At 40.8% G+C, this 20,972-nt stretch overlaps 1 protein-coding gene across 1 annotated transcript in view; it reads right to left on the bottom strand.

Annotated features, from left to right (window-relative positions):
* LOC143345738 (terminal nucleotidyltransferase 5C) overlaps nucleotides 1–20,972 on the bottom strand; it is a 148,042-nt gene that overhangs the window by 81,781 nt on the left and 45,289 nt on the right. The gene's annotated exons all lie outside the window — the stretch shown is intronic.

Below are 20,972 nucleotides of genomic sequence, written 5' to 3'. Positions count from 1 at the left end.
GGGTGTTCGGCCGACCCTGGGAAAAATTTTAATGCGGGATTCTAGAGGCCAAAATAAGATGAAAAACAAGAATACCAATTTGTTGATTGAGGCTTCGTTAAAAAGTTATTAACGTTTCAAGTTTCGCCCGTAATGAATTTTTTTCTCGAAAGTGGGTAGGAATTCGGGGGTATGTCTATTCACCAAAAATGATTATAATTGCCTCCCGTAACCGAAAATATTTTTTTTAGAACGATTTAAAACTGTTCAATTTCGACAAAAAATTTAGGCACCTACTCGAATTTTTTTCTCGAAAATGGTTAGAATTTCGGGTGTATGTCTAACCACCAAAAATGGTTGTATTTGACCCTATGACCTGAATATAATTTTTTCAAAACGATTTGAAATTTTCTTTTTTCGACGAGAAAAGGCACCTACCCCCTGTCGATGTTTCTTAAAAATTGGTTTCTCATTTTTAATAAATTTATTTGACGCGCTACAGAAAAGTTGTTTAGTACTCTGAGCTCTACTTCCTGCCAAAATTTCATTGAAATATATTCACTATTGTAGGAGTTATGGCTGTTTGAAAATTGTAGCATTTTAATGGGGTTTTTCTAACATTACGGGGTCAAGGAACAACTTTTCGAATATTTTTATAATTGCTACATATTCTACACTAAAATACGCGTCGTTTGCCTTTTTGAACATTAAAATCGTCCAATCCGTTCAGAAGTTATGATGTTTTAAAGATTCGCATGAAATTTCAGGGATGCATTTCTGGCCAGAAATGATATTTTTGGTAAGGAATTTTTTTCTCGAAAGTGGTTAGGATTTCGTGGGTATGTCTAATGATAAAAAATGATTATAATTGGCCCCCGCAACCAAAAATAATTTTTTCAGAACGATTTGAAATTTTTTAATTTAATTTTTCAATAACTTTTTAACGAAGCCTCAGTCAAGAAATTGATATTCTCGATTTTCGTCTAATTTTGGCCTCTAGAATTTCCCATTAAAATTTTTCCCAGGGGTAGGCGAACACCCTGTATATAGCAACCGAGGGGTCAATGATGCCAGTGGAAAGAGTTAATAAAATATACTGTTGAGAATAAGCATTGCATGCATTTTTTATTTTTAATGGAAATTTCTATCCATTGATCCCCACTCTTGCAAAAGTCAGTCTACCTCAACTCAACAGAAAACCATCAACTTAAGAACAGCATTTTCGTTTTGTAAAACTATATTAATTAGATACATACTCAAGTCGAAACTCTGTTGTATTTATTTAGCAAATAAATATTCAACACATACAGCGGGTTCTCGCGTACGTGTACTATTATTGGACGATAAGCCGACCACGCGCGTATATTGCTAATATTGTACGATAAAAGATAACATTTTTCTTTTTTTGTGATTTGACCGGCGATTAAAAGTGACTCAGACTGGTTTGCCTTTCTAGAAAATACAGTTGTTCCTTTTTCCTTGTTCCGCGCGAGTATTCGAATAGTAATTCGCCGAAAGAAAAATTCCATTACAGCCCTACTTTCAGCGCGCCGGCAGCAACACGCGTGCAACGTATTCGCGTTCCAAACCCGAATCAACGTTTTATGAACTGCATAATTCTCATCTGGCCGCGACTGACGCAACGCTCGCGTAATAACCGCGACGATTTAAGACGATAAAACGACCGAACGCCGACCGGAGTTCGACGCGTTGTTCTACGACCGCAAAATCGCCGCGACGCCCAATATTTTCCGGTTTACGTCGGGCCACTTTATCGTTCGTGGCTTCTAGAACCGACTATGGAAGACTATAACACCTGCAGCAGTCCATAGGCGATCGTTCTCTCACAATCAGCTAAATATTTCCACATCGACGAAACTTTTCAAGAGTTGTCGCCCTACTTTTTCACGCGGCGACAGAGAATTTTCTAGTCCGATGCTCTATGCAAACGATTAACCGCTATTGCACGCCATCGTGACACGTACAGCTGGGCAGATTTTATTAATTCACAATGAATAAAATAATCGAAAGTTCATTTCTGAACGAATTAAAAATTTCTATTTTTTTTCTCCCCTGGCAACGTTTTACTAATTTGGGATTGAAAGGGTTAAGAGCCGTTGTTCCACGCTGTTTGTAAGCTGATTCTTCCGGCGTTGAATAGTTCTTTGCGCAGAAATCCATTCCGGGGTGCACGCGGAAAAAGGAAGACGGTAATTAACGCAATTAAGATGCAACGTGGCAGACAGGCGCCCCGCGTGTACAGCGAGACGCACACGCAGACCAAGAACGTTGCAGCGCGAATTAAATTCTACACGCGAGAGACGAACGTTCCTCGCTGTGTGTTTTCCATGGCGTGTGCATAATCTTTTCATAATATTCACGCACGATAAACGTTAACGGTACCCGTGCATGCGTTTATTAAGCTCGAGCCTACGCATTCCACGCAAATTTTCTGTCGCATAAAAACTACGGCGAATGTAAATAGCAGCAGATCTTAATTAGCCGGATCGGGAAACGGGAAAAATCGACCGGTGGTAAATTAAACGGTACGCATGTTACGATTGTCGATACGGTCTAGTGAAACTTCGTTTCTAAGAAAATAGGGAACACTCGTGTGCCCCCGAATATCGATCATTTTGTTTATGTTTATACGATGTAATAAAAATGATTTCTAATGGTGCATTGTTTATTTTAATTAAACTATTTGGGGGAAGAAATGGTGGCTGCTAGTATCGAGTAGTCGGTGAAGGGTTAACTTCGAGCGGACGTTGGCTTTCATAAATTTATTGTTGGAACGGAGCAGTCGACGGACAATCGTCCGCGCGGTGGATGGCAGAAAAATACTTCGACTGAGTTTCAAAGCCATTTTTAGGTCAAGCAGTTATTGCAGGTTACTGACTCTGGTCGTTACTTTCACGTCATAGTGTTGGTCGAGCTTTTACGTATGTAGAAGCCGTGGTTTATCTATTCTTGGTTCTCGTCGTCAATACTAGCAGAGACATAAGATTTCGCGAGTTTCCAACACGACTATGCAGAATGTTTCGTAATTCGTAATACGATCCATTGGTTCCTCGCGAAGGGACACGTCGAAAAGAAAGAATGAAATTTTGTCGTACGAAGCTTCATTTTCGAGAAAATCGGGTTTAAATTGTGTAAGTAGAAACAGCGAGTAATGCACAGACGCGCCAGTAAAAGAACGTATACGAAAAATTGAGAGAATTTCTTTTTATATTTAGGAAACTACTATTTTCAAAGGGTGATTTTAACCCCATCGTACTATGGCGTCTACGAAAAATAGTTTTACATTATGATTGAGCTGTTCTACTTGCACAGAGTGGTAAAAAATTCTTTGAATATTCAGAATCGTGAACGTTCTATGCGAGTATGACTTTGTCTTGCCTGTCTGTCCATTACTAGTTATTTCTACTTGTTCTACCACTTCGTCCGGAGTAAAATACTAAAATTCCTGCCTCTGGAAGGATTCTGTGCAATTTGGAGACGCACAAACTTGATTTTCTTCTTTTTATAGTTTCTTAAAGTTTATAGATATATAAAGTAAGCGTCTCTTTATCATTTGAAAGGCGCGATATTTTCTGAGACACCTTAATATTCGATCGGTTATATTTTATTCGATGTGGGTTACTCTTGGCGGCCATTAAAATGCCGCGATCCATCGTCCACTTTTTCCTCTATAAACTTCCAACTGTCATTTGGCCGTTAAGCGTATTCAGGTTCCCGTTGCGGAGATACAAAAACTGACTCCTTAATTGGAACAACCGCGAGCTTACAACATTCCGAACGGCGGCCAGTTTCCCGCGGGAAGGTCACTTCCCCGGCTTCATTTGAATTTTCAATTGGCGGCTCGATTAGCCCTAAGATATCGTATTTATCTTCGCGAGCATTACTGGCCGGGCAACGGGCACAGGTGTGCTCAGGTTCGACGCTAAACGCGTAAATTTCTCGCGAAACTGGTTGTTTCAGCGAAGAAGTCGTCCATTCTGTGATAATCGACAACGTCCTTCCAATTAATGGGCGGAAAAAAAAATCAAAATGCACTAGCGAACGAGCGCATCTTCGATCCATTAACGACGCAGACAACGATAATTCGGCTTTTAAGGAGATCTGGTTTAGTATCTTCGAAAGTAATGCTCTTCGAACAGAACCTATTACCAGAAACGTATTAAATTTTTCGTGTAACTTACTTTGCATCTATAGACTGATATTAGATGGTTTATATAGAATTAACAGAATGTTGATTTCTCTGTTAAAGTGAATTTTGTCATTTTCGAAAAATTGAGAGTAATTCATACTAAGTACAGTGTATACCCAATAGATCTACGCCGTTCCAACAAGTGTCAAACGTCCCACTCCGCTGGAGGAACGGGCAACGAATGAAATGAATTCGTAATACTACGTATCCACACCTCCGAACGGAAAGGAGAATAAATAATTCATAGCACACTTACTGCAAGTACCGAAAGCACACGAACATCTGTTAAAAAGAAAATCCCTTTCCAGCCACGATTCTTTTACATCCGTTTATGGAACGAGACGCGACGGGAAGGGGATAACGGGTAGGGAGCGAGAAGAATGGAAAATCGTACGACGATGGAGAATCCTCGATGAAAACAACGGCAATATGCTGCGAAGGCGGCGGAACGCAGCGCGATAGACAACGAAAGAGCAACGAATGGCGGTGCATCGTGCTCGGGAGCACGAGCGAAGTGAAGGTGTCGATGACGTAATATGCGGCAACCACGATACGCGGCAACGAAGTGGGGGGTCGGTTGCTCGTGACGGTAAAGGTGGCACGCGGTGGTGGGGGGGCGTCGTGTCACATGGGACGACGGGGGTGGGGCGAGGGAGGAGAAGGAGGGGAATGGATATGCGCGCGCAACGTTGCGCTGCGCGCCGTGTTGCGCCGTTGCTACGAGCGACCGTCAAGGACGTTCACGCTCGGCGCGTCGCGTCCGCGCGTCAGAGAGAGAAAGAGAGGTTAGGAATTACTCGAATAGTTTCGGATACTCGCGTATATATAAAATAATTCCACCGACCGCGTTCGCGTCGAGCCGAATAATTCGACGGACGATCCGGATAATCCGCAACGGCAATTTATTCCGTTCGTATTATGTAAACCGTCGGGGATAACCGACCGAGCTCCCGTTAAAAAAGGAAATGTTGAAATAATGGTCGGAATAGCTATCGACTGGTTTTCGATTTCGCTCGAAGTATTCGTAAAGTGGCCGCACGAGCGAATCGTGAACCATATGTTCGGTCGCGGTAGGTCTGGTACTAACCGTTTTGATGCAAGCGTATTACAAATGTCAAGCTTTTAGTGAAACATGGAGCATTCGGAGAAATATCGCGCTCGATCGTGCGGTAGAAAGTAAAACGATGGAAAAAGTTCGAGGCACTTCGCCTGTGTTATAACCGTCGTGACCGATGGCATTAGAGCTACCTTATGCACAGATCACGTCTGACGGATCGGTCAGTGGCACCATAACGGTCATACTGGCATTGTCTACGAGCGAAACTTTCTACGGAGATTAATTGTTTGGCGATCGAATTTTTCTTCGAATCATTCGGACTTTCTAGAATCGTTGATAATTCGAGACGTTTCTCGAAATTTGATCGTTAATTTCGCGATCGAGTAAGACAAGGATGGAACGCGCGAGCGACTAGAGAAACGGCAAGCGAACCAGAGAGCGATTCGAGCGAACGAGACGCAGAGATGCAGAGCAAGAAACCTGCCTAGACGCGTTGACGAGAAAGAGCGATCGAGCGCGATCCAAGTGCAACGGAAAGGGATAGATCGACTAGAGCGTTGCACGCGTGTGAGAACAAGCGAGAGCGAGAGTGAACGCGCGAGCACGATCGAGACGGAGGACAAGAAACTGACGGAGAAACAGAGAGAGCGATAGGTGTTAGAGACTGCATAGGTAAAGAGCGAGCCGAGGGACAGAAAAGGAGGGAAAACGCGAACAGTCGGGACAAATAGAGAGAGAAGCAGCGCTTTCTGTCTGCCGCACCCGCGAATCGACGAATTCGAGCCACTCGATCGGCCTCGAGCGGCCTTGAATATACATATCGCAACCGAGCGCGGAGCAGAGCGAGATTGCTCGACGTTTTTACACGGTGTTTTCGCGGTACCTATTGCACCAGGTTTCCATCGCCTAACGAAACGAATCACGCGCTTCACAGAGACAAATACCAAATGGCGTGCTATACCGTCGTCCAGACCAAAACAAAATAGAAATGCAATTCAATTTCACGCGTATATTTTTAAATTTGTTCAACTATACCGAAAAAAAGTACTGTCAGAATGTTTGTTCTGCTATAACTTGAAAATTACTTAAAGATGATTGGAAGTAGAAACAGGGAGTAATGGTCAGACGCGTCAGTCGAGCTCGACTGACCCAGTTATTAGAATCGCCCTGTAGACCGAGTTGAATTCGGGCCGATGTTACTCGATCGATCGACGATCGTCGTCTCCGATATCCTCCGCGTTATTGCGGATCGACACGGCATTAGAAAGTATGTATTTCGATTTATCGAGCTGGCATAAATACGCAAGATCGAACGCGCCTTCGGCGACGTGCAATCTCTTAAAATCCTACAACGGTCGGCCTCAGAGTCAACTTTTACTCGGTTAGGAAAGTCCGGTGTCTATTCAAGGCCATCGGGTTATCGATCAAAGCCGCGAGCGAGCCTCTCATAATACGAAAAACCGATCCCTTTCGTCCATCGAATCGCTTGAAATTGTAATGCAACACGTGTCGCGAACGCATCGATCAGTTTCGCGTTTAATTGCACACCTAACGACAACCCGCTAATCGTGATCGTGATATCGTAAATATCGCTGATCTACATTGTATCCCAGTAACAGCAAGTAACCGTTCCCTTCGCGCTCCGTACTTTTATCGTCGTTTCTTGAAGCTTCGAACGTCCTATGTTTACTTTTTTCTCATAAAAGTAGAGATGGATTATCAATATTTCTCTTTAGTGGATGCATAGATCGTTCGTTTCGTCGATGGTCCCCCGCGTGACACGGTTTTCGAGCGACAAAAGCTTTTCCAACCTGGTGACTAAAGTCACGATACCGGGTGGTTTTCGCGGGAGCGTGAGGAAGCGGTTGGAAAAAAGGCTTTGCATAATGCATAACGACGGCGTACGGCCTCACGTATATAGGCGCGAGACTGGCTAAATCAATGACCCGCGATATAGTTGATCGAGCATTTCACCATCGTGGGATCTACACCGTTTCTCCTACTTTGCTGTACCGTAACAAAGACACTTATCTATGCACCCGCTGCGCGCCGTCGTTGTCCATAACATAATCTGTGCATGCATAGGCTCGGGAACCCGGGGAATCGATCACATTTCTACCAACTATCGCGTACTTATGGGAGAAACTAAATATAACGCGATCATTGATTCAAAATTCTGTGATGATTCAATCTACTCTAGACACAAATTTAAGAAATGAGAACAAAAATTTCAATCATAGAATTAAATACTTTACAAAACTTCCATGTGTATGATTCGGATAGAAAGATATTTAATATAAAATAAAATAGTATTCCGAAAGGAAATAATGAAATAATTTAGAATAGTGGATGATCTTCGCTGCTAGAGACTGTAGAGAATAAGTAGAGAACGTATGCAAGATAGAAAACTATCGAGATAGTGTGATTTACGAGGGTCCAGGAGTCTAGAGAAGCGAGAACAGATCGCAGAGAAGAACAAGTGGCTCTGACTATTTTGTGGAAGATGGAGATATCATAAGTTCAAAGAATTTTCATACCATAATGTAATCACCAATAAAGATGTACTAAAAACTTGGGTATAACATTTTATTACAGGTTGAATGGTTCTCTTCGTTTACTACACGTATGATTCCACTTATTAATCATTATCATTTAATGGATATATCGATGAATGAAACAAAAATAGAAGAATCATCTTTCATACTACTGGCAAACCGTCCATTAACTTGGACAACTGCTGTCTGGTTGAACAATGTTTGTACAACTAAATTCTTAGTTTTTTTTTATTAGTTATTTTCTATTAGAATAAAATTCTGTCCAACTACGCTTTGAACTTTGAGCTGCAAAAACTATTTTAAAGAATGACTTATCGCGATCGAGATCGATGTTAGATAACTCGATAAGTTATCGTTTTACATCGTCCGAAGCCGAGCTATCTTCTTTCTCCGATCGAAAGTGTTTGGACTAGACGGGCTAGTGAAAAGCGAAAATCACGATTGGCTAAAATTTCAAATTGAATATACAATCTACGATGACTTGCGCAAGATAACGGGTCCGCGAACGTTACGGTACAAGCGATAATCTTGCGCAACTGCTCTCCGCCGCACTATTCCCAAGAATTTAATCGGTGATAAGCGAGTGTTTGCGCTCAGCCGTGATCGGGAGACACGGTATTTTCACAGTTATCGGTTAGGAAATTATACGAGTCTGTTTTGCCGCCCGGTATCTCCGAACAGATGTCCGCGACTGTTTGCGTAACACAATTACAATTACACTTCAATAATAACGAAACGTTGGCCGTCGGAGATTCACCGCATCTCCGACGCCCAGGGTTCAAGAGTACAATCGAGATAATGGACGTTTTCAGCAAAACAATTTCAGGTTTTTAAGATCTTACCGGAGAAACACTTTCTTCCATTACCGCGACGTTTCCCAATGCGGGACGTTGCCTTCGAAGCACTCGTGCACACTTTTTTTCCTTCGTTCGTAGACATTTTCTTCTTCTTCACACTCTAAAGGAGTAATCTGGTCTCAAAACATTAATTTCTTTTACGTTTTCTCGAAGCACGTGCCTCTGAAAGTATTTGTATAAAGGTATTATTGTATGAGGTACCAATAAAACGGTGACGATGGTCAGTGCAGGAATAATTTAAATATTTATATACGTAAACGTTTTGGCCTTAGCTTGTACCTTATTTGATATACATTATGTTAATTTGAAAACTATAAATCGCGCAAGAAAGAGAATCTATTTAAACAGGTGTATTGAAAATTAAACTTCCTTGTCGAAAACACTCTTCTTACATTTGGAACGGTAAATAATTTTCAACAAAATTGTTTAAGTAGGAATTATCTAGAGCTCGGAAAGATAATAAAGTAAAATATTTATCGTCAACGGGGAACTACCAAAACCGAAAAATATGCGCGTTAGCCTGTAAATGAGACAATGAAAAACTATTTACAAGGTGAAACATGATAGTAATAATAACATCGAACGATAAAACGGAGTCTTGTATATGCAAAAAAGACTTATGCAATAGCAAAAACAAAATGCTGAGTAAAATAAATTCGTTGCAACTAACAATATATAACAATAAATAATTTTAATATTCCCTGTTTTATTTTTTAAATTAACACAACTACAAAAAAAGAAAACTTTACTCAACTGTTCATTGTCGACGCAGTGTTAACACTAAACCTATCACGATCGGTCGAACGATTTATATTTTTGTTGTAAAAGACTGGACAGGTATCAAATTCTGGTTAACTTGCGATCTAAATAGGAAATATAGGAAGAGAATCTTCAGTATCCACTGTCTTAGAACAGTCTAACAACGCACATTATAAATAGTTAAAACTTTAGACGCATGCAGTTCCGAAACTACAGGAGTTTTATGCATAATCGAGTCACTATTAGAAGCGGTAAAGCTTCCCCTTTAAAATGGTTTTTGGTTTTTGTCGATCCGACTTCCCGTTTTCGAGATATCGTAATTTATGTAAATAGGTAATTTTTAAAAAATTCTCTTATGGCGCTTCCCGTGTTAAAACGGGCTACCAACGCGTATTAAAATTATTAAAACTTTAATTACTTGCAGTTTCGAAATTGTTAGTATTTTTTGCATTATTGAGGCATTGTTAGCGGCGGCAAAGCTTCCTCTTTGAAATGGTTTTTCGTTTTTGACGATCCGACTTCCCGTTTTCGAGATATCGTAATTTATGTAAATAGGTAATTTTTAAAAAACTCTCTTATGGCGCTTCCCGTGTTAAAACAGGCACTAACGCGTATTGAAATTACTAAAACTTTAATTACTTGCAGTTTCGAAATTGTTAGTATTTTCTGCATTATTGAGGCATTGTTAGCGGCGGTAAAGCTTCCTCTTTGAAATGGTTTTTGGTTTTTGCCGATCGGACTTTCCGTTTTCGAGATATCGTAATTTATGTAAAGGGGTAATTTTTTTAATTTTACTCTCTCTGTCTCCGTCTGACGCGTCGCGCCGGACCTCTCTTTCTCGTACGTGACTCGTGACCGAGTGACCTAGTTTCGGGCGTAGTATTTCCAAGAATTTACTACGCACTGTTTACTATCGACGCGCGCGCGAGTTCATTGATCGCAATGAGCGTAAACAAACCCTTATATCTCCGAAACTAGCCACCGCATCGACTTGAAACTAAAATCGCTATATCTCCGGAACTAATGAAGCTATCGACTCGTACAAGCGCTCATTTTAAAGGGCTTTTCATCCTCCACCTAATGACCATATCATCTACTATAATTTTTGCTATCTTCTATGTTTATTTTGCAATTTACTTTGACACTACATATTAAAAGAAGTTTCTACAACTCCTATTGATTATACGACTAGTGTACGATAAAACTGGACCATAAATTGTTTATTTAATTGCAAATGAATCTAAATTTGTATACAGTATGTTTGCATAATTACTATGCCATTTTTTCGTAAATAATTAATTTCTCCGGAATTAACTAGGGTATGGATTTGAAACAAAATTCATGTTCAAAAGCATTTTATCTTTCTTCCAATGAAAATTAAGAAATTTCGACATAGTTTGTAAGTTTTCTGTACTAAGTACTAAGTATGCACATTTTGAGGAAAAGTATTGGATATTTTTGTACAGATTTTAAAAATGTGTGATATAAAAGAGAAATATATTTTACGAATGAACTTCAAAACACAATTTTCTATATAATGCAAAAATTAGAAGCACGTTGGCTCGTAAAAGAGAAAAAGAAATACTGATCGTTCAATGGGTATACATGAAGTGTTGATAGGTTCAGTGTTAACGAATCTCAACAATATCGATCGTTGCCAGTGTTCGATCGAGTTCCTTGCGCGGCTGAAAAACGCCAACGTGCTCTTTATTCTTTACGATCCAATGAATTCTCCGTTTGGCGCGAAGCAATCTAAATTGCCACGGTTGAAATAGTTCAGAATATTGCTGGGGGGTTCCAGTTTCCGACGAAACTGGTCGCGGTCGTCGCGATAAGGCACGACACCGTCGACCTAACGGTACAAAGAGCCGCAATAATTCGGTCCTCGACATCGAAAAGACGCGACCATAGACGAATCTTCTTCGATTATTACGTTTCCTGATAAAGACTTCCGTCTGAAAGGACTACTGGTCGCTCTCGAAACCGCGCGCGATAAAAATAACGATGCTATCTCGGTCGTTCGAACTCGTTCGCATGTTAATTCACTTTCTACGGGCCAACCGGTCAATCGCGTTCTTACTAAAAAATTATCCACCACGATTTGCATCTTACAAGGAGAGCTCCCCTGGCCGTAACTCACACCTTTTTAATGCGTTCAACGCCCGACGCAAATCGAAATTCATTCGATTCGCCTACCGATAACAATTTGTTCGTCTCGACAAGGCTTCCAAGTATTAAATACACTTGTAATTTCGATTTGTTCTTGTTAAAAACCAAGAAACAAATCTGTTGAAGACCCGTCCTTGTTAGACTAGGCGTACGGTATCGACTTTCCGTTGCACGACAGTTTAATCGATGTATGGCGAGAGCCTTGGCTTATATGGGAGCGCTTATACTGATCCAATTGTGAAGCATTCAACAAGTATGCACGTATAGGTTCGTCCCTTCAACGCGTTCACTAAATCGTCTCATACAGTATAAATAGCGATAATAATAACAAAAATAATGACTCAAACTTCCCTCAATCTTATATAAATTACGTCATAATTCCTGTTACTTCTTTATAAAACTTTTTGTACATCACACAAGTACAGTATCATCGAATATAAAAATAAAGTAACGAACGCTAATTTATCTCTCGTAATATTTATTTTATTTTAATTCAAAGTTCTATCGTTTTCGTTGGAAAATTCATTTCCTATCGCAAACGAGGACTGTATTTTCATTTAGCGATTCGTTCGAGAATTAAATCGTCACGACACGATTTAACATTGGGGTTGACTAAATGGTCGAGCGACAGAAAGTCGATAGTACTCGCCTGACCTTACGGGCAAATTCGCCGATTGATTTTCACTTGATCGCAACCTTCGGGGGCTGTCCTTATCAGCGCGAAACGGTGCCCTTTTCTTCGCCTCGAACAGCTCGGAATACGTAATGGACCAGGGTCCAACGAAGCTCAGGGCTCATCGCGCGTTTATGCGGTTACCACGGGAACAAGCTGAGCGACTTAGCCCAGATACCTGGATCGATATTGATTTAATTAATCTTATTAAGGCGTCCATAAATTGGAATTTCATTCAAGATATTGCTCGTCGCGATTTAACGAACCCCCGAAGCACGAAATATTAGGTGACGGTGGCTATACGTCCGCCATTGTACGAACATTTCGCGTTAATCGCTGTTAATCAGTTTCCCAGGAAGATCGTATGGATTAGTATAATTATAGAGGACCGCACGTTAATCAACGTTAGTGAATTTTCTCTGTGAATTTCATTTTACCATAATTTTGATTGTCTAAAAGAAAATGATTTCAAAAATACAGGGCACAGTATGAAAAATTATTAAAAGGATTTATGAAATCTGTTCTGAGTGAAAAATTAATTTTATTGCAAATACAAACTCGTAACTGAAATGATATCTGTAGAAGAGCATATTGTGTATTAAGCGAATGTTCGATTTATGAATTATTCATAAGTAATTTGAACGAAGTCCGAAAACCAAGAGAATTTAAAACGTCGATTTAAACGTAAAAAGTAAGAATGAAGTTTCGTGACTAACAAGTTAGAACAGTGGTCGGTAACCTATGGCCCGTGGGTCAGCCAGTGACCCGCGATGCCACATCAACTGACCCATCGGCTATACAAATGCGAGCAGACATTTTCAAGAATGAAATATATTACTAATAGTTCTCGATATCGTGTTGCCACAAAATACTCGCACGACTCTATTCGTCGGAACATTACAAAAGCAACTAATTGTATTATTACGGAGAAACACAGATGAAAAATAAATAGTATCTATGGTAATAATCGTGATACGAAAGACACGATATTCCGTGTTTAATAAGTATTTTATCAGCTAATAACTTACCAGTCCTTTCACATATTAGCTATCTATAAAGTTTCTAAAGAGGATTTCGAAGTACAATCGATAAAGTAATAACTAAGCTGAAAGATAAATTGCAGAGACCTTACTTTTCGAGCTGAGAGTCTGCACCCTCGAACAATTGTTTTCTCACACATACCTGCAACATAAATAGAATATTCGAGCATTAGAGGCGGGATCAAAGGAACCGAAGAGACGAAGAAAATGTCTCTGTTGAAAACGATAGAGAAAAATCCAACGATTTGAACCGTAAAGGGTTGAAGCGTTGGGCGCGGCCGATTGGAGGAATACGGTAAAGGTTAATAAAAGTATTCGTATCTCGCGTGCCGTTCGTGCTCCGAGGAAACGAAACATCGCCACGTAACCGTCTTTCCTGGGAATCTCAACCTGCTGTCCATAAATACGTCGTCGACGAGACATTCTTAGGTTCACCGTGGAATGATAATAATCGCGGGGAGGGAAAAATGCCGCGTCTACGCAGGAAGATGAAAGGGATAGCGCATCGGCGAGAAGATTGATTCTCCGGCGTAGATCTATGAACAGGTCGGAGGAATTCTATCGACGTTACGCAACTCGAACGGTAGCGATTGCGGTCCTATTACTCGCGACTCTCGGTAAAATTAGTGGCATTTGCGGTCGACTGGGCCCATAGTGTCCGTAGAACACGGTGGAATCATCGTCGGATCATTGCTTGCAATCGCGCCAACGAAATTGTATATACGAACACGTATGTGCAAATGACGGATCGCAGATTGAAGATTCTTGCGAATTATAGTCGATCGAATTAACACTCTCGTCGCGAGGACAGCCATTTCTGATCGTACAATTGCCTCATTTTTTGTCTCAACTTTCGTTTGTTCCATGGAAAGGATCGAGAGGTTGATTTTATTTTAAATAAAATAGTTTACGAAATGTGAATAGAGATACTTTCGTTAAATTCTTGCTTACGAAGTTGGAACTATTAAAGCAAGTTGTTAGAGTACCTCTGCCAAGTCAGTTCGTAAACTTAACGATTTCTTTAAAATCGACTTTCGATCGCGATTCCATCTCGTAGCGAATCAACCGAGACGGCGAGTCATCGTGAGTTGACCTTTGCATCCGCCAGTAGAATCGAAACGCTCGATGCCCGCCGCAGCAGCCAATTTAGGCAATTAAATCGACGACGTATAATATAATTAGCAGTCCCAACTAATTGAAACTTCGAGTTATTTCAATACGATAATCGTCGAGGCTGTAACGAGAAGCTAATGCCGCAGGAAGCGTTTCGCCAGACGGGAGAATTCTAATTGAAAATATTTTCAGAATCCAACAGGTAATAAACCGACGTGGCCGTTGTTACGTTCTCATTGTTCGTGTTCGAAGTCTTGACGGTAAACAAACGCTCACCGAGGAGCTTCGTAATAGTAATCGACTTTAATGACTCCCATTGTTGACTAGCCCGGGTTACTGCCTGTCGTTCCTGAGAAGCGAGCGACCACCAGGCACAAGAATTTCGAAATCTGACATACTAGAAACAATGGGGATCCTTGGCGAGCTACGATCGGTCACAAAAATCGGTTATGCTATTTACGCTCTGTAGTCGAGGTAAATACACAGCGAAACGCCTTTGGAACATACGATTCGTGACAAAACTATTAGACTTCGTTTACTAAAACTGTGGGACACTTAGTCAAAATTAGTTAAAAGCGAAAAGAATTCGTACAACAATCTCTCTCATTGTTATAGGCTAAACCATCTATTTCTGTATTCTCAAGCTATCGATGATTCTTTTAAAATGTTTCAAATGTTCCAAATAAGAGTATTCAACTCCTAATTAAAAAATTGTATCGGGTATGATTTTTTTTTCTATTGAATATGATGCAAAAAAATATAAACGTGTGATTTGGATACAATCTATCACCCTTGACGTACGATTTAATTTCAAATAATTTGTCAAACCTGTACTATTTAATTTTGTTTTATGAATACTTCGTAAACGTAAAAATGCGTTGATTTTAATACATGATTGTGAGACCAGTCATTGTACGGCAAGGGGTTAAAAAGAAACAAAATTATAAACGAGCATTTCAATTTCGAAAATGGACTTTCAAACCGAGTAGTACAATAAATGTTTCGTCACAGGGATACTTTCAAAAGATGATTCTTTTTGAACCAGAGAGTCGGGGATGGAGATATTGGATGCATATAGAATGGCAAATTGTTTACAATGGATAACTGGGTAGTTCGAGGACGATTTGTGTAAACGTTGTCGCGTGACGGTGAATTCGAAAGACACCGGATGATCTGCGATTCGTCGGTGACCCGAAGAAATCCATTTACCTTTCGGTGCAGCGTCAACGTACGCGAACACCTGTTGCTAATGCAGTTGCAACTTTCGCTGGTAGGCGCACGCGCTTACGCGATCGAGCAGCACACCTACGGATCATCAGGCGATAAATTAAGCGACGGGGTTATCGCCACCGTTCCGTGTATTTCTGTTTCCAAGAAACGAACGATCGGCACGCATCCCCGGCCAATCCTCCGCGACCGCAGCCCGCTGTTTTTGCGGCCGGCTCGATTATTAATTTTAAGTGGCTCGAAGCGCCCCGACCGACGAATCAATTTGCCGCGAAACGAACACCCGAGATCTCGCGTGTCGACCGGCAGTTTACGGATCGTCGAATAATAAGCGAGCGCCCGAATGGTAAAGGCGACGACACTGATCGGTTGTCGAAAGGTTACTTTCCGCGGGATACACACGAAAGGACGACGAACTTCATCTGTCTTTCTCCTTTTCTTTTTTCCACTTTTATATTTTAGCCTTACTCGAAGATACGTCCTTCCGACGTGGGTTTCTTTGTTCGAAAAATGAGACAGAATTGCGGTGAAATCGCGTTAAAAGATAAGCTATATATAGTGCATTGTTTACCCAACATTCTTCCCGTTTCGATAAAAAGCATATGCCAACCTGATTATTATTTCGACGAATATTGGCAATCGTATTGTCAAATCGACATATTTCTGGCGAGATGAGCCTTTTTTCTGTTAACCCTTTCCATAGTTTATTACAAGTTTCTTTGTGTCCAATACTGATAATCAAATTATTAGCAAAGATTATTTACTTGTATTTTCTGTTTCGAGAGAAAAGAATCTGTAACAGGATGATTCCTTTCTTTCCGTTGCCCTTTTATTGGCAGTCTTTTCGCGTGACGTTCGACGCGCGGTAATAGCAGAGAGTTAATCAGCAATCCAATTATTATGTCGTGAAACACCAGGAAGAATAGGGGCGCCAGCTCTACGAATGTCTAGTCGACGCTATAGCGTGATAAGCTGGCAGACGACAGGATTTCTGGCATGCCGTTCGAAGCGTGCGTCAATCAATGTCGTAATCGGAAGTCGAAATCGGGAGAATGTCTTCGCCCAGAACGAAGTGGCATAAATCCGAAACGTGGCCGCTCTACTCAAAATTATGTCAGCGTACTGACCAATCTGCAACTATAGACACCACGAACCACTCGAATCCACTACCAACTCTTCAACATTATTTCCAATTCGTTTCAAATCCACTCAATATCGATGGAAAGAACCGTCATATTAATATTCTCTATTTAAGATAATCGCAAATTTTACAAAACGAGCGGTACTTTTAAATTTACCTAACACCTGCTTTCAAGTGACAATTGTTGTCCCCCATCTTTCGTGTCTTTTTTATAATTAAGATTAAAATTCTATAAGCACTATAAGCTAGTTTTTACTAGTTTGTATTTATGCATAACAACCACTGTTTTTACCCCTGATTCAAGAATCAAAATCATTCCCACCATCGTTCGTGTCTTCTTTATAATAAACCACACAATTTGGATATTTGTCACTATAAGTTAGTCTTCACTAATTTTTATTTTCGCATAATAATCACTGTTTTTACCCCTGATTCAAGAATCAAAATCATTCCCACCATCGTTCGTGTCTTCTTTATAATAAACCTCAAAATTTGGATATTTGTCACTATAAGTTAGTCTTCACTAATTTTTATTTTCGCATAATGAACACCACTGTTCCCCCCATCTTCATCAACAGCCAAAAATGTAAGAAACTCGAGAAATAAAATTGGTCGTACAGTATCAGTCGAGCAACGCTTTGACAGAGACATTCACCTCGCTCACCCCGCTTTCAAGCGAATCTAGGGTCCCGGCTCGTCACTTGAAAGCGGGTATCGGTCTACGATCGAAGAAAATGGCGCGCCCGCTAGACGAGAGCAGACGAGATAGCGAGTTTTGAAGCGCGTCCAATCGGTGTCTCGGCCGACGACCAAAAATGCGCGTCGCGGCGCGTACGTACGCGCGTCCCGACGCCACATAGTTCGAACCTTCCCAGTTCGGTTCGTTCTTGCGTCCGTGTGTCACGTGATCGATCGTCACGAGCGCATTCTGCTCTTCTTCTCTTCCGTGCACGCACGATCCTGATGATGACAGCCGCGATCCACGCGCTGCCAAAATTCCCGCGCGTACAGACACTACGACAATGGCACCATTTACGACATACTGCTAATAAATTATCAAACTTGATATACATCGATACGTTTCCCTGTAAATTGGTCCACGATACTAAAAATCGGATAAAATTTACAATTCGAATTTCATTGCACTGTCGTGCCAAGGTTCGCGAAATAAATCCACTCTGATAAATCTACGAACTGGTCTGCACCATAACTCTATTCCCCTCGAAGTTCGAACAATTTTCTCCAGAAGCGAATTCAGAAATATGATTTTTTTTTTAAATGAAACTTAATAATTTGTTACACGAATATTTTCGAATATTTTGTAGGTGTTTGCAGCACGAAGACAAAGTTGCAAGTTGACACGAGCAAATTGGAAAATGCGATGGAAGAAATAAACCTGCGAGAAACGAAGCTACCAATTATTTAAAGTCGCGGATTAAAAGCAATTTCATCGAGCAAACAATGGAAAGAGATTACGAATCGATTACGATGTTTGTTCAAACGTATCTGGCATTGATACAGAGAAACAAAGCGATCTGCATCTTTATTGATACACGTTTATGGGAGAGTTAATTAAATATAAATACTGCATTTCCGAGTTATTTACACGATCGTTGATATTAAAATTTTCCACGAAAATATTGTGCGTTTTGGCCAAGTGTTGCTGTTGCAAACAATAAAATGATCGAGTGTAATTCTGTACTTCGTTACTAAATAAAAAAATATATAATCGAGACACACCCTTGCACGTTGTTTCTTCGAAAAATACTATCGTGATACTTTATCGAGCGACGAACGCGATAAAGCTTAGCCTATCTATTGCTGACATCGTACACGGACAAACGAAACGCGGTGAATTCTATCATAAGAGGCATACAGGCTGCAAATCGAATAGGTTTCGTTCCGCAATGGGGAAAAAAGGCGGCAACGTAACCGGTAGCGCAACGAAGGGGGAAAAAAATCGATTTTCCTGTCACTTGCGACCTTCCAGACTTCGAAACTGGTGAAAACCGACCTCTCGAGTTTTACATCCAGAACCAGGGTGTGGTAGGTAACGCACAAGGTTGACTACATTCACGCTGGCGCCATTATCTACTCGCTCGAACGAATTGTTAAAGGAACAAGTCTGAAAACTGTCCCCGTTTCGATCGAAAGGTGACTTCGATCGTCGACTTCGTTATTGGACCGATCGAAAGGAAACTTTTATGTAACCAAAAGACCTGTCAATTTGACGTTCCGCTATTCGGTAACTGTGAATTCAACATATACGAATATATGCTTTAATCGACCTACGGTAGATCGTATCACCAGGAAACACAAATTTGCCAGCGAAAAGTAGTCGTTAATTAAGAATTATTTTTCGTGGGGTAGATAAATCCGCAAACGGAAGCGTGAAGGCCACACTTCCGGCCACCGAGGCTCGAGCACGCGAATTTATAAAAGGTGATAACGCTTTCTTCGGCTGGCTCGTGATTTAATTCAATATTAAAATTGTTTTTAAACTTTCGAACTTTGCTTTACTCGTTTCCAACGTGTTGCCTTAGGAATTTCTTCGAGCCCCCTCATCGAGAACTCCTGTCGCCCGTAAATGAATCGACGCGACAAAAAGTTGCAACGAAACAAAATCCTTTTAAAAGCGCGCCAATCATTCAAAAAAGAAGAACGCTCGGTCCGAAATTTCGCCTTCGCGGGATAATTGCGAAAAAAAGAAAATAAAAATAGTGGGGAGGGAGGGACAAAAAGGTAGCAGTAGTCGCGCGAAAGGCGTGGAAACGAACAGAAGCCATTCGGTCTGTAAGAAAGGAACGTTTGCGCGGGTAACCAGAAAAGAATGCGGACCGCGATTTCGCAATACCGCGAACCGAGACGAAGCAGCTGGTGGCCTTGCCGTATCGGCCATGAGGATCGATAAGGGCCGTTAAATAATTAACAGCAACATCTCGTGGGATTTATAGCAGACCGCCACCTGGTATGCAATTGTGCACTCGCCCATGTAAACGATATCGTCGATCGATTCTTCTTCGCGGCACGCCCTCAACACTTTCCACCACGACGAGGAAGGCCGCCAATTGATTTCCAACCGCCTAAGTCCGATGGCCGACTTCGTTTACCAAAACAACGTCTTCCTGACCCGTACACCCTTTACACGCGTTCGTCCTTTAATTATGATCGAGACTACGGGGAAAGGGGAACAGAATCTTGGAATTATTTATTTATTCGACGGGAAAACACACCACCCTTTACGAGGAAGTAACAAAATAGAAAAGGGAGGATACATTGTTTTACATCGTAAGTATACAGGAGACTACGAAGTTACTGCAATTCTTATAAGTAAAGATTCAGTATTAAAGCTGTCTGAGGATAAATTAAAATTAGAGAAGTTTCGACTAAAATTGGCTCGAGAGGGTGGTAAATAATTCGAACTGTGGAAGGTTTATATTTCGAAGACAATTGTCGAGGTTAGATCGTGGAAGCAATTTTTCACTTACATTTTAATAATCGCGGTATAGATAGTTTATTGCTCGAAAGGGACCTCTGATATTTTTGTAAGGAGAAATGGCGATTTCTCATATTTCAGGATTCCTAGTAACTTGTGGCGCGCGATCAAACGTCTCGAAAACCGGAAATCGCGCGACATGGAAAATATTATTCTATTTGAAATGCTAACGAGTCTCTCAAGAGATTGCTCGCGATCCCCGTGAGAATCCAGCCGTTCGATACTTTTCGACGATTCTACTTTTCCATCCAACAGAAGGAACTTCATATTAAGAAGTTTTAATCGACGACGTTGGTTACGCTTTCACTTACTGTTCACACCTATGTGCAACAATTCTATAAGGGTAGGTATTTGCTACACTCGTAAATGCTTGTGTCGATAGAAATACATGTTGTTTAATAATATGAGCGTATAATTTGTGAATGTATGAGCGATCAAATTACCAGTTAGACGTGTTAAATTTTCTTTAAATTCTATAAGGGTAGGTATTTTCTACACTCGTAAATGCTTGTATCGATAAAAATATATACTGTTTTATATTATGAGCGTACAATTTGTGAACGATCAAATTATCAGTTAGACGCGTTAAATTTTCTTTAAATTCTATAAGGGTAGGTATTTTCTACACTCGTAAATGCTTGTGTCGATAGAAATACATGTTGTTTAATAATATGAGCGTACAATTTGTGAATGTGT

This window comes from Colletes latitarsis, chromosome 9 (assembly GCF_051014445.1).
Source record: "Colletes latitarsis isolate SP2378_abdomen chromosome 9, iyColLati1, whole genome shotgun sequence".
Taxonomy (NCBI): Eukaryota; Metazoa; Arthropoda; class Insecta; order Hymenoptera; family Colletidae; genus Colletes; species Colletes latitarsis.
The sequence above is the reverse complement of the archived record's forward strand: the minus strand, read 5'-3'. Positions and strand labels throughout refer to the sequence as shown.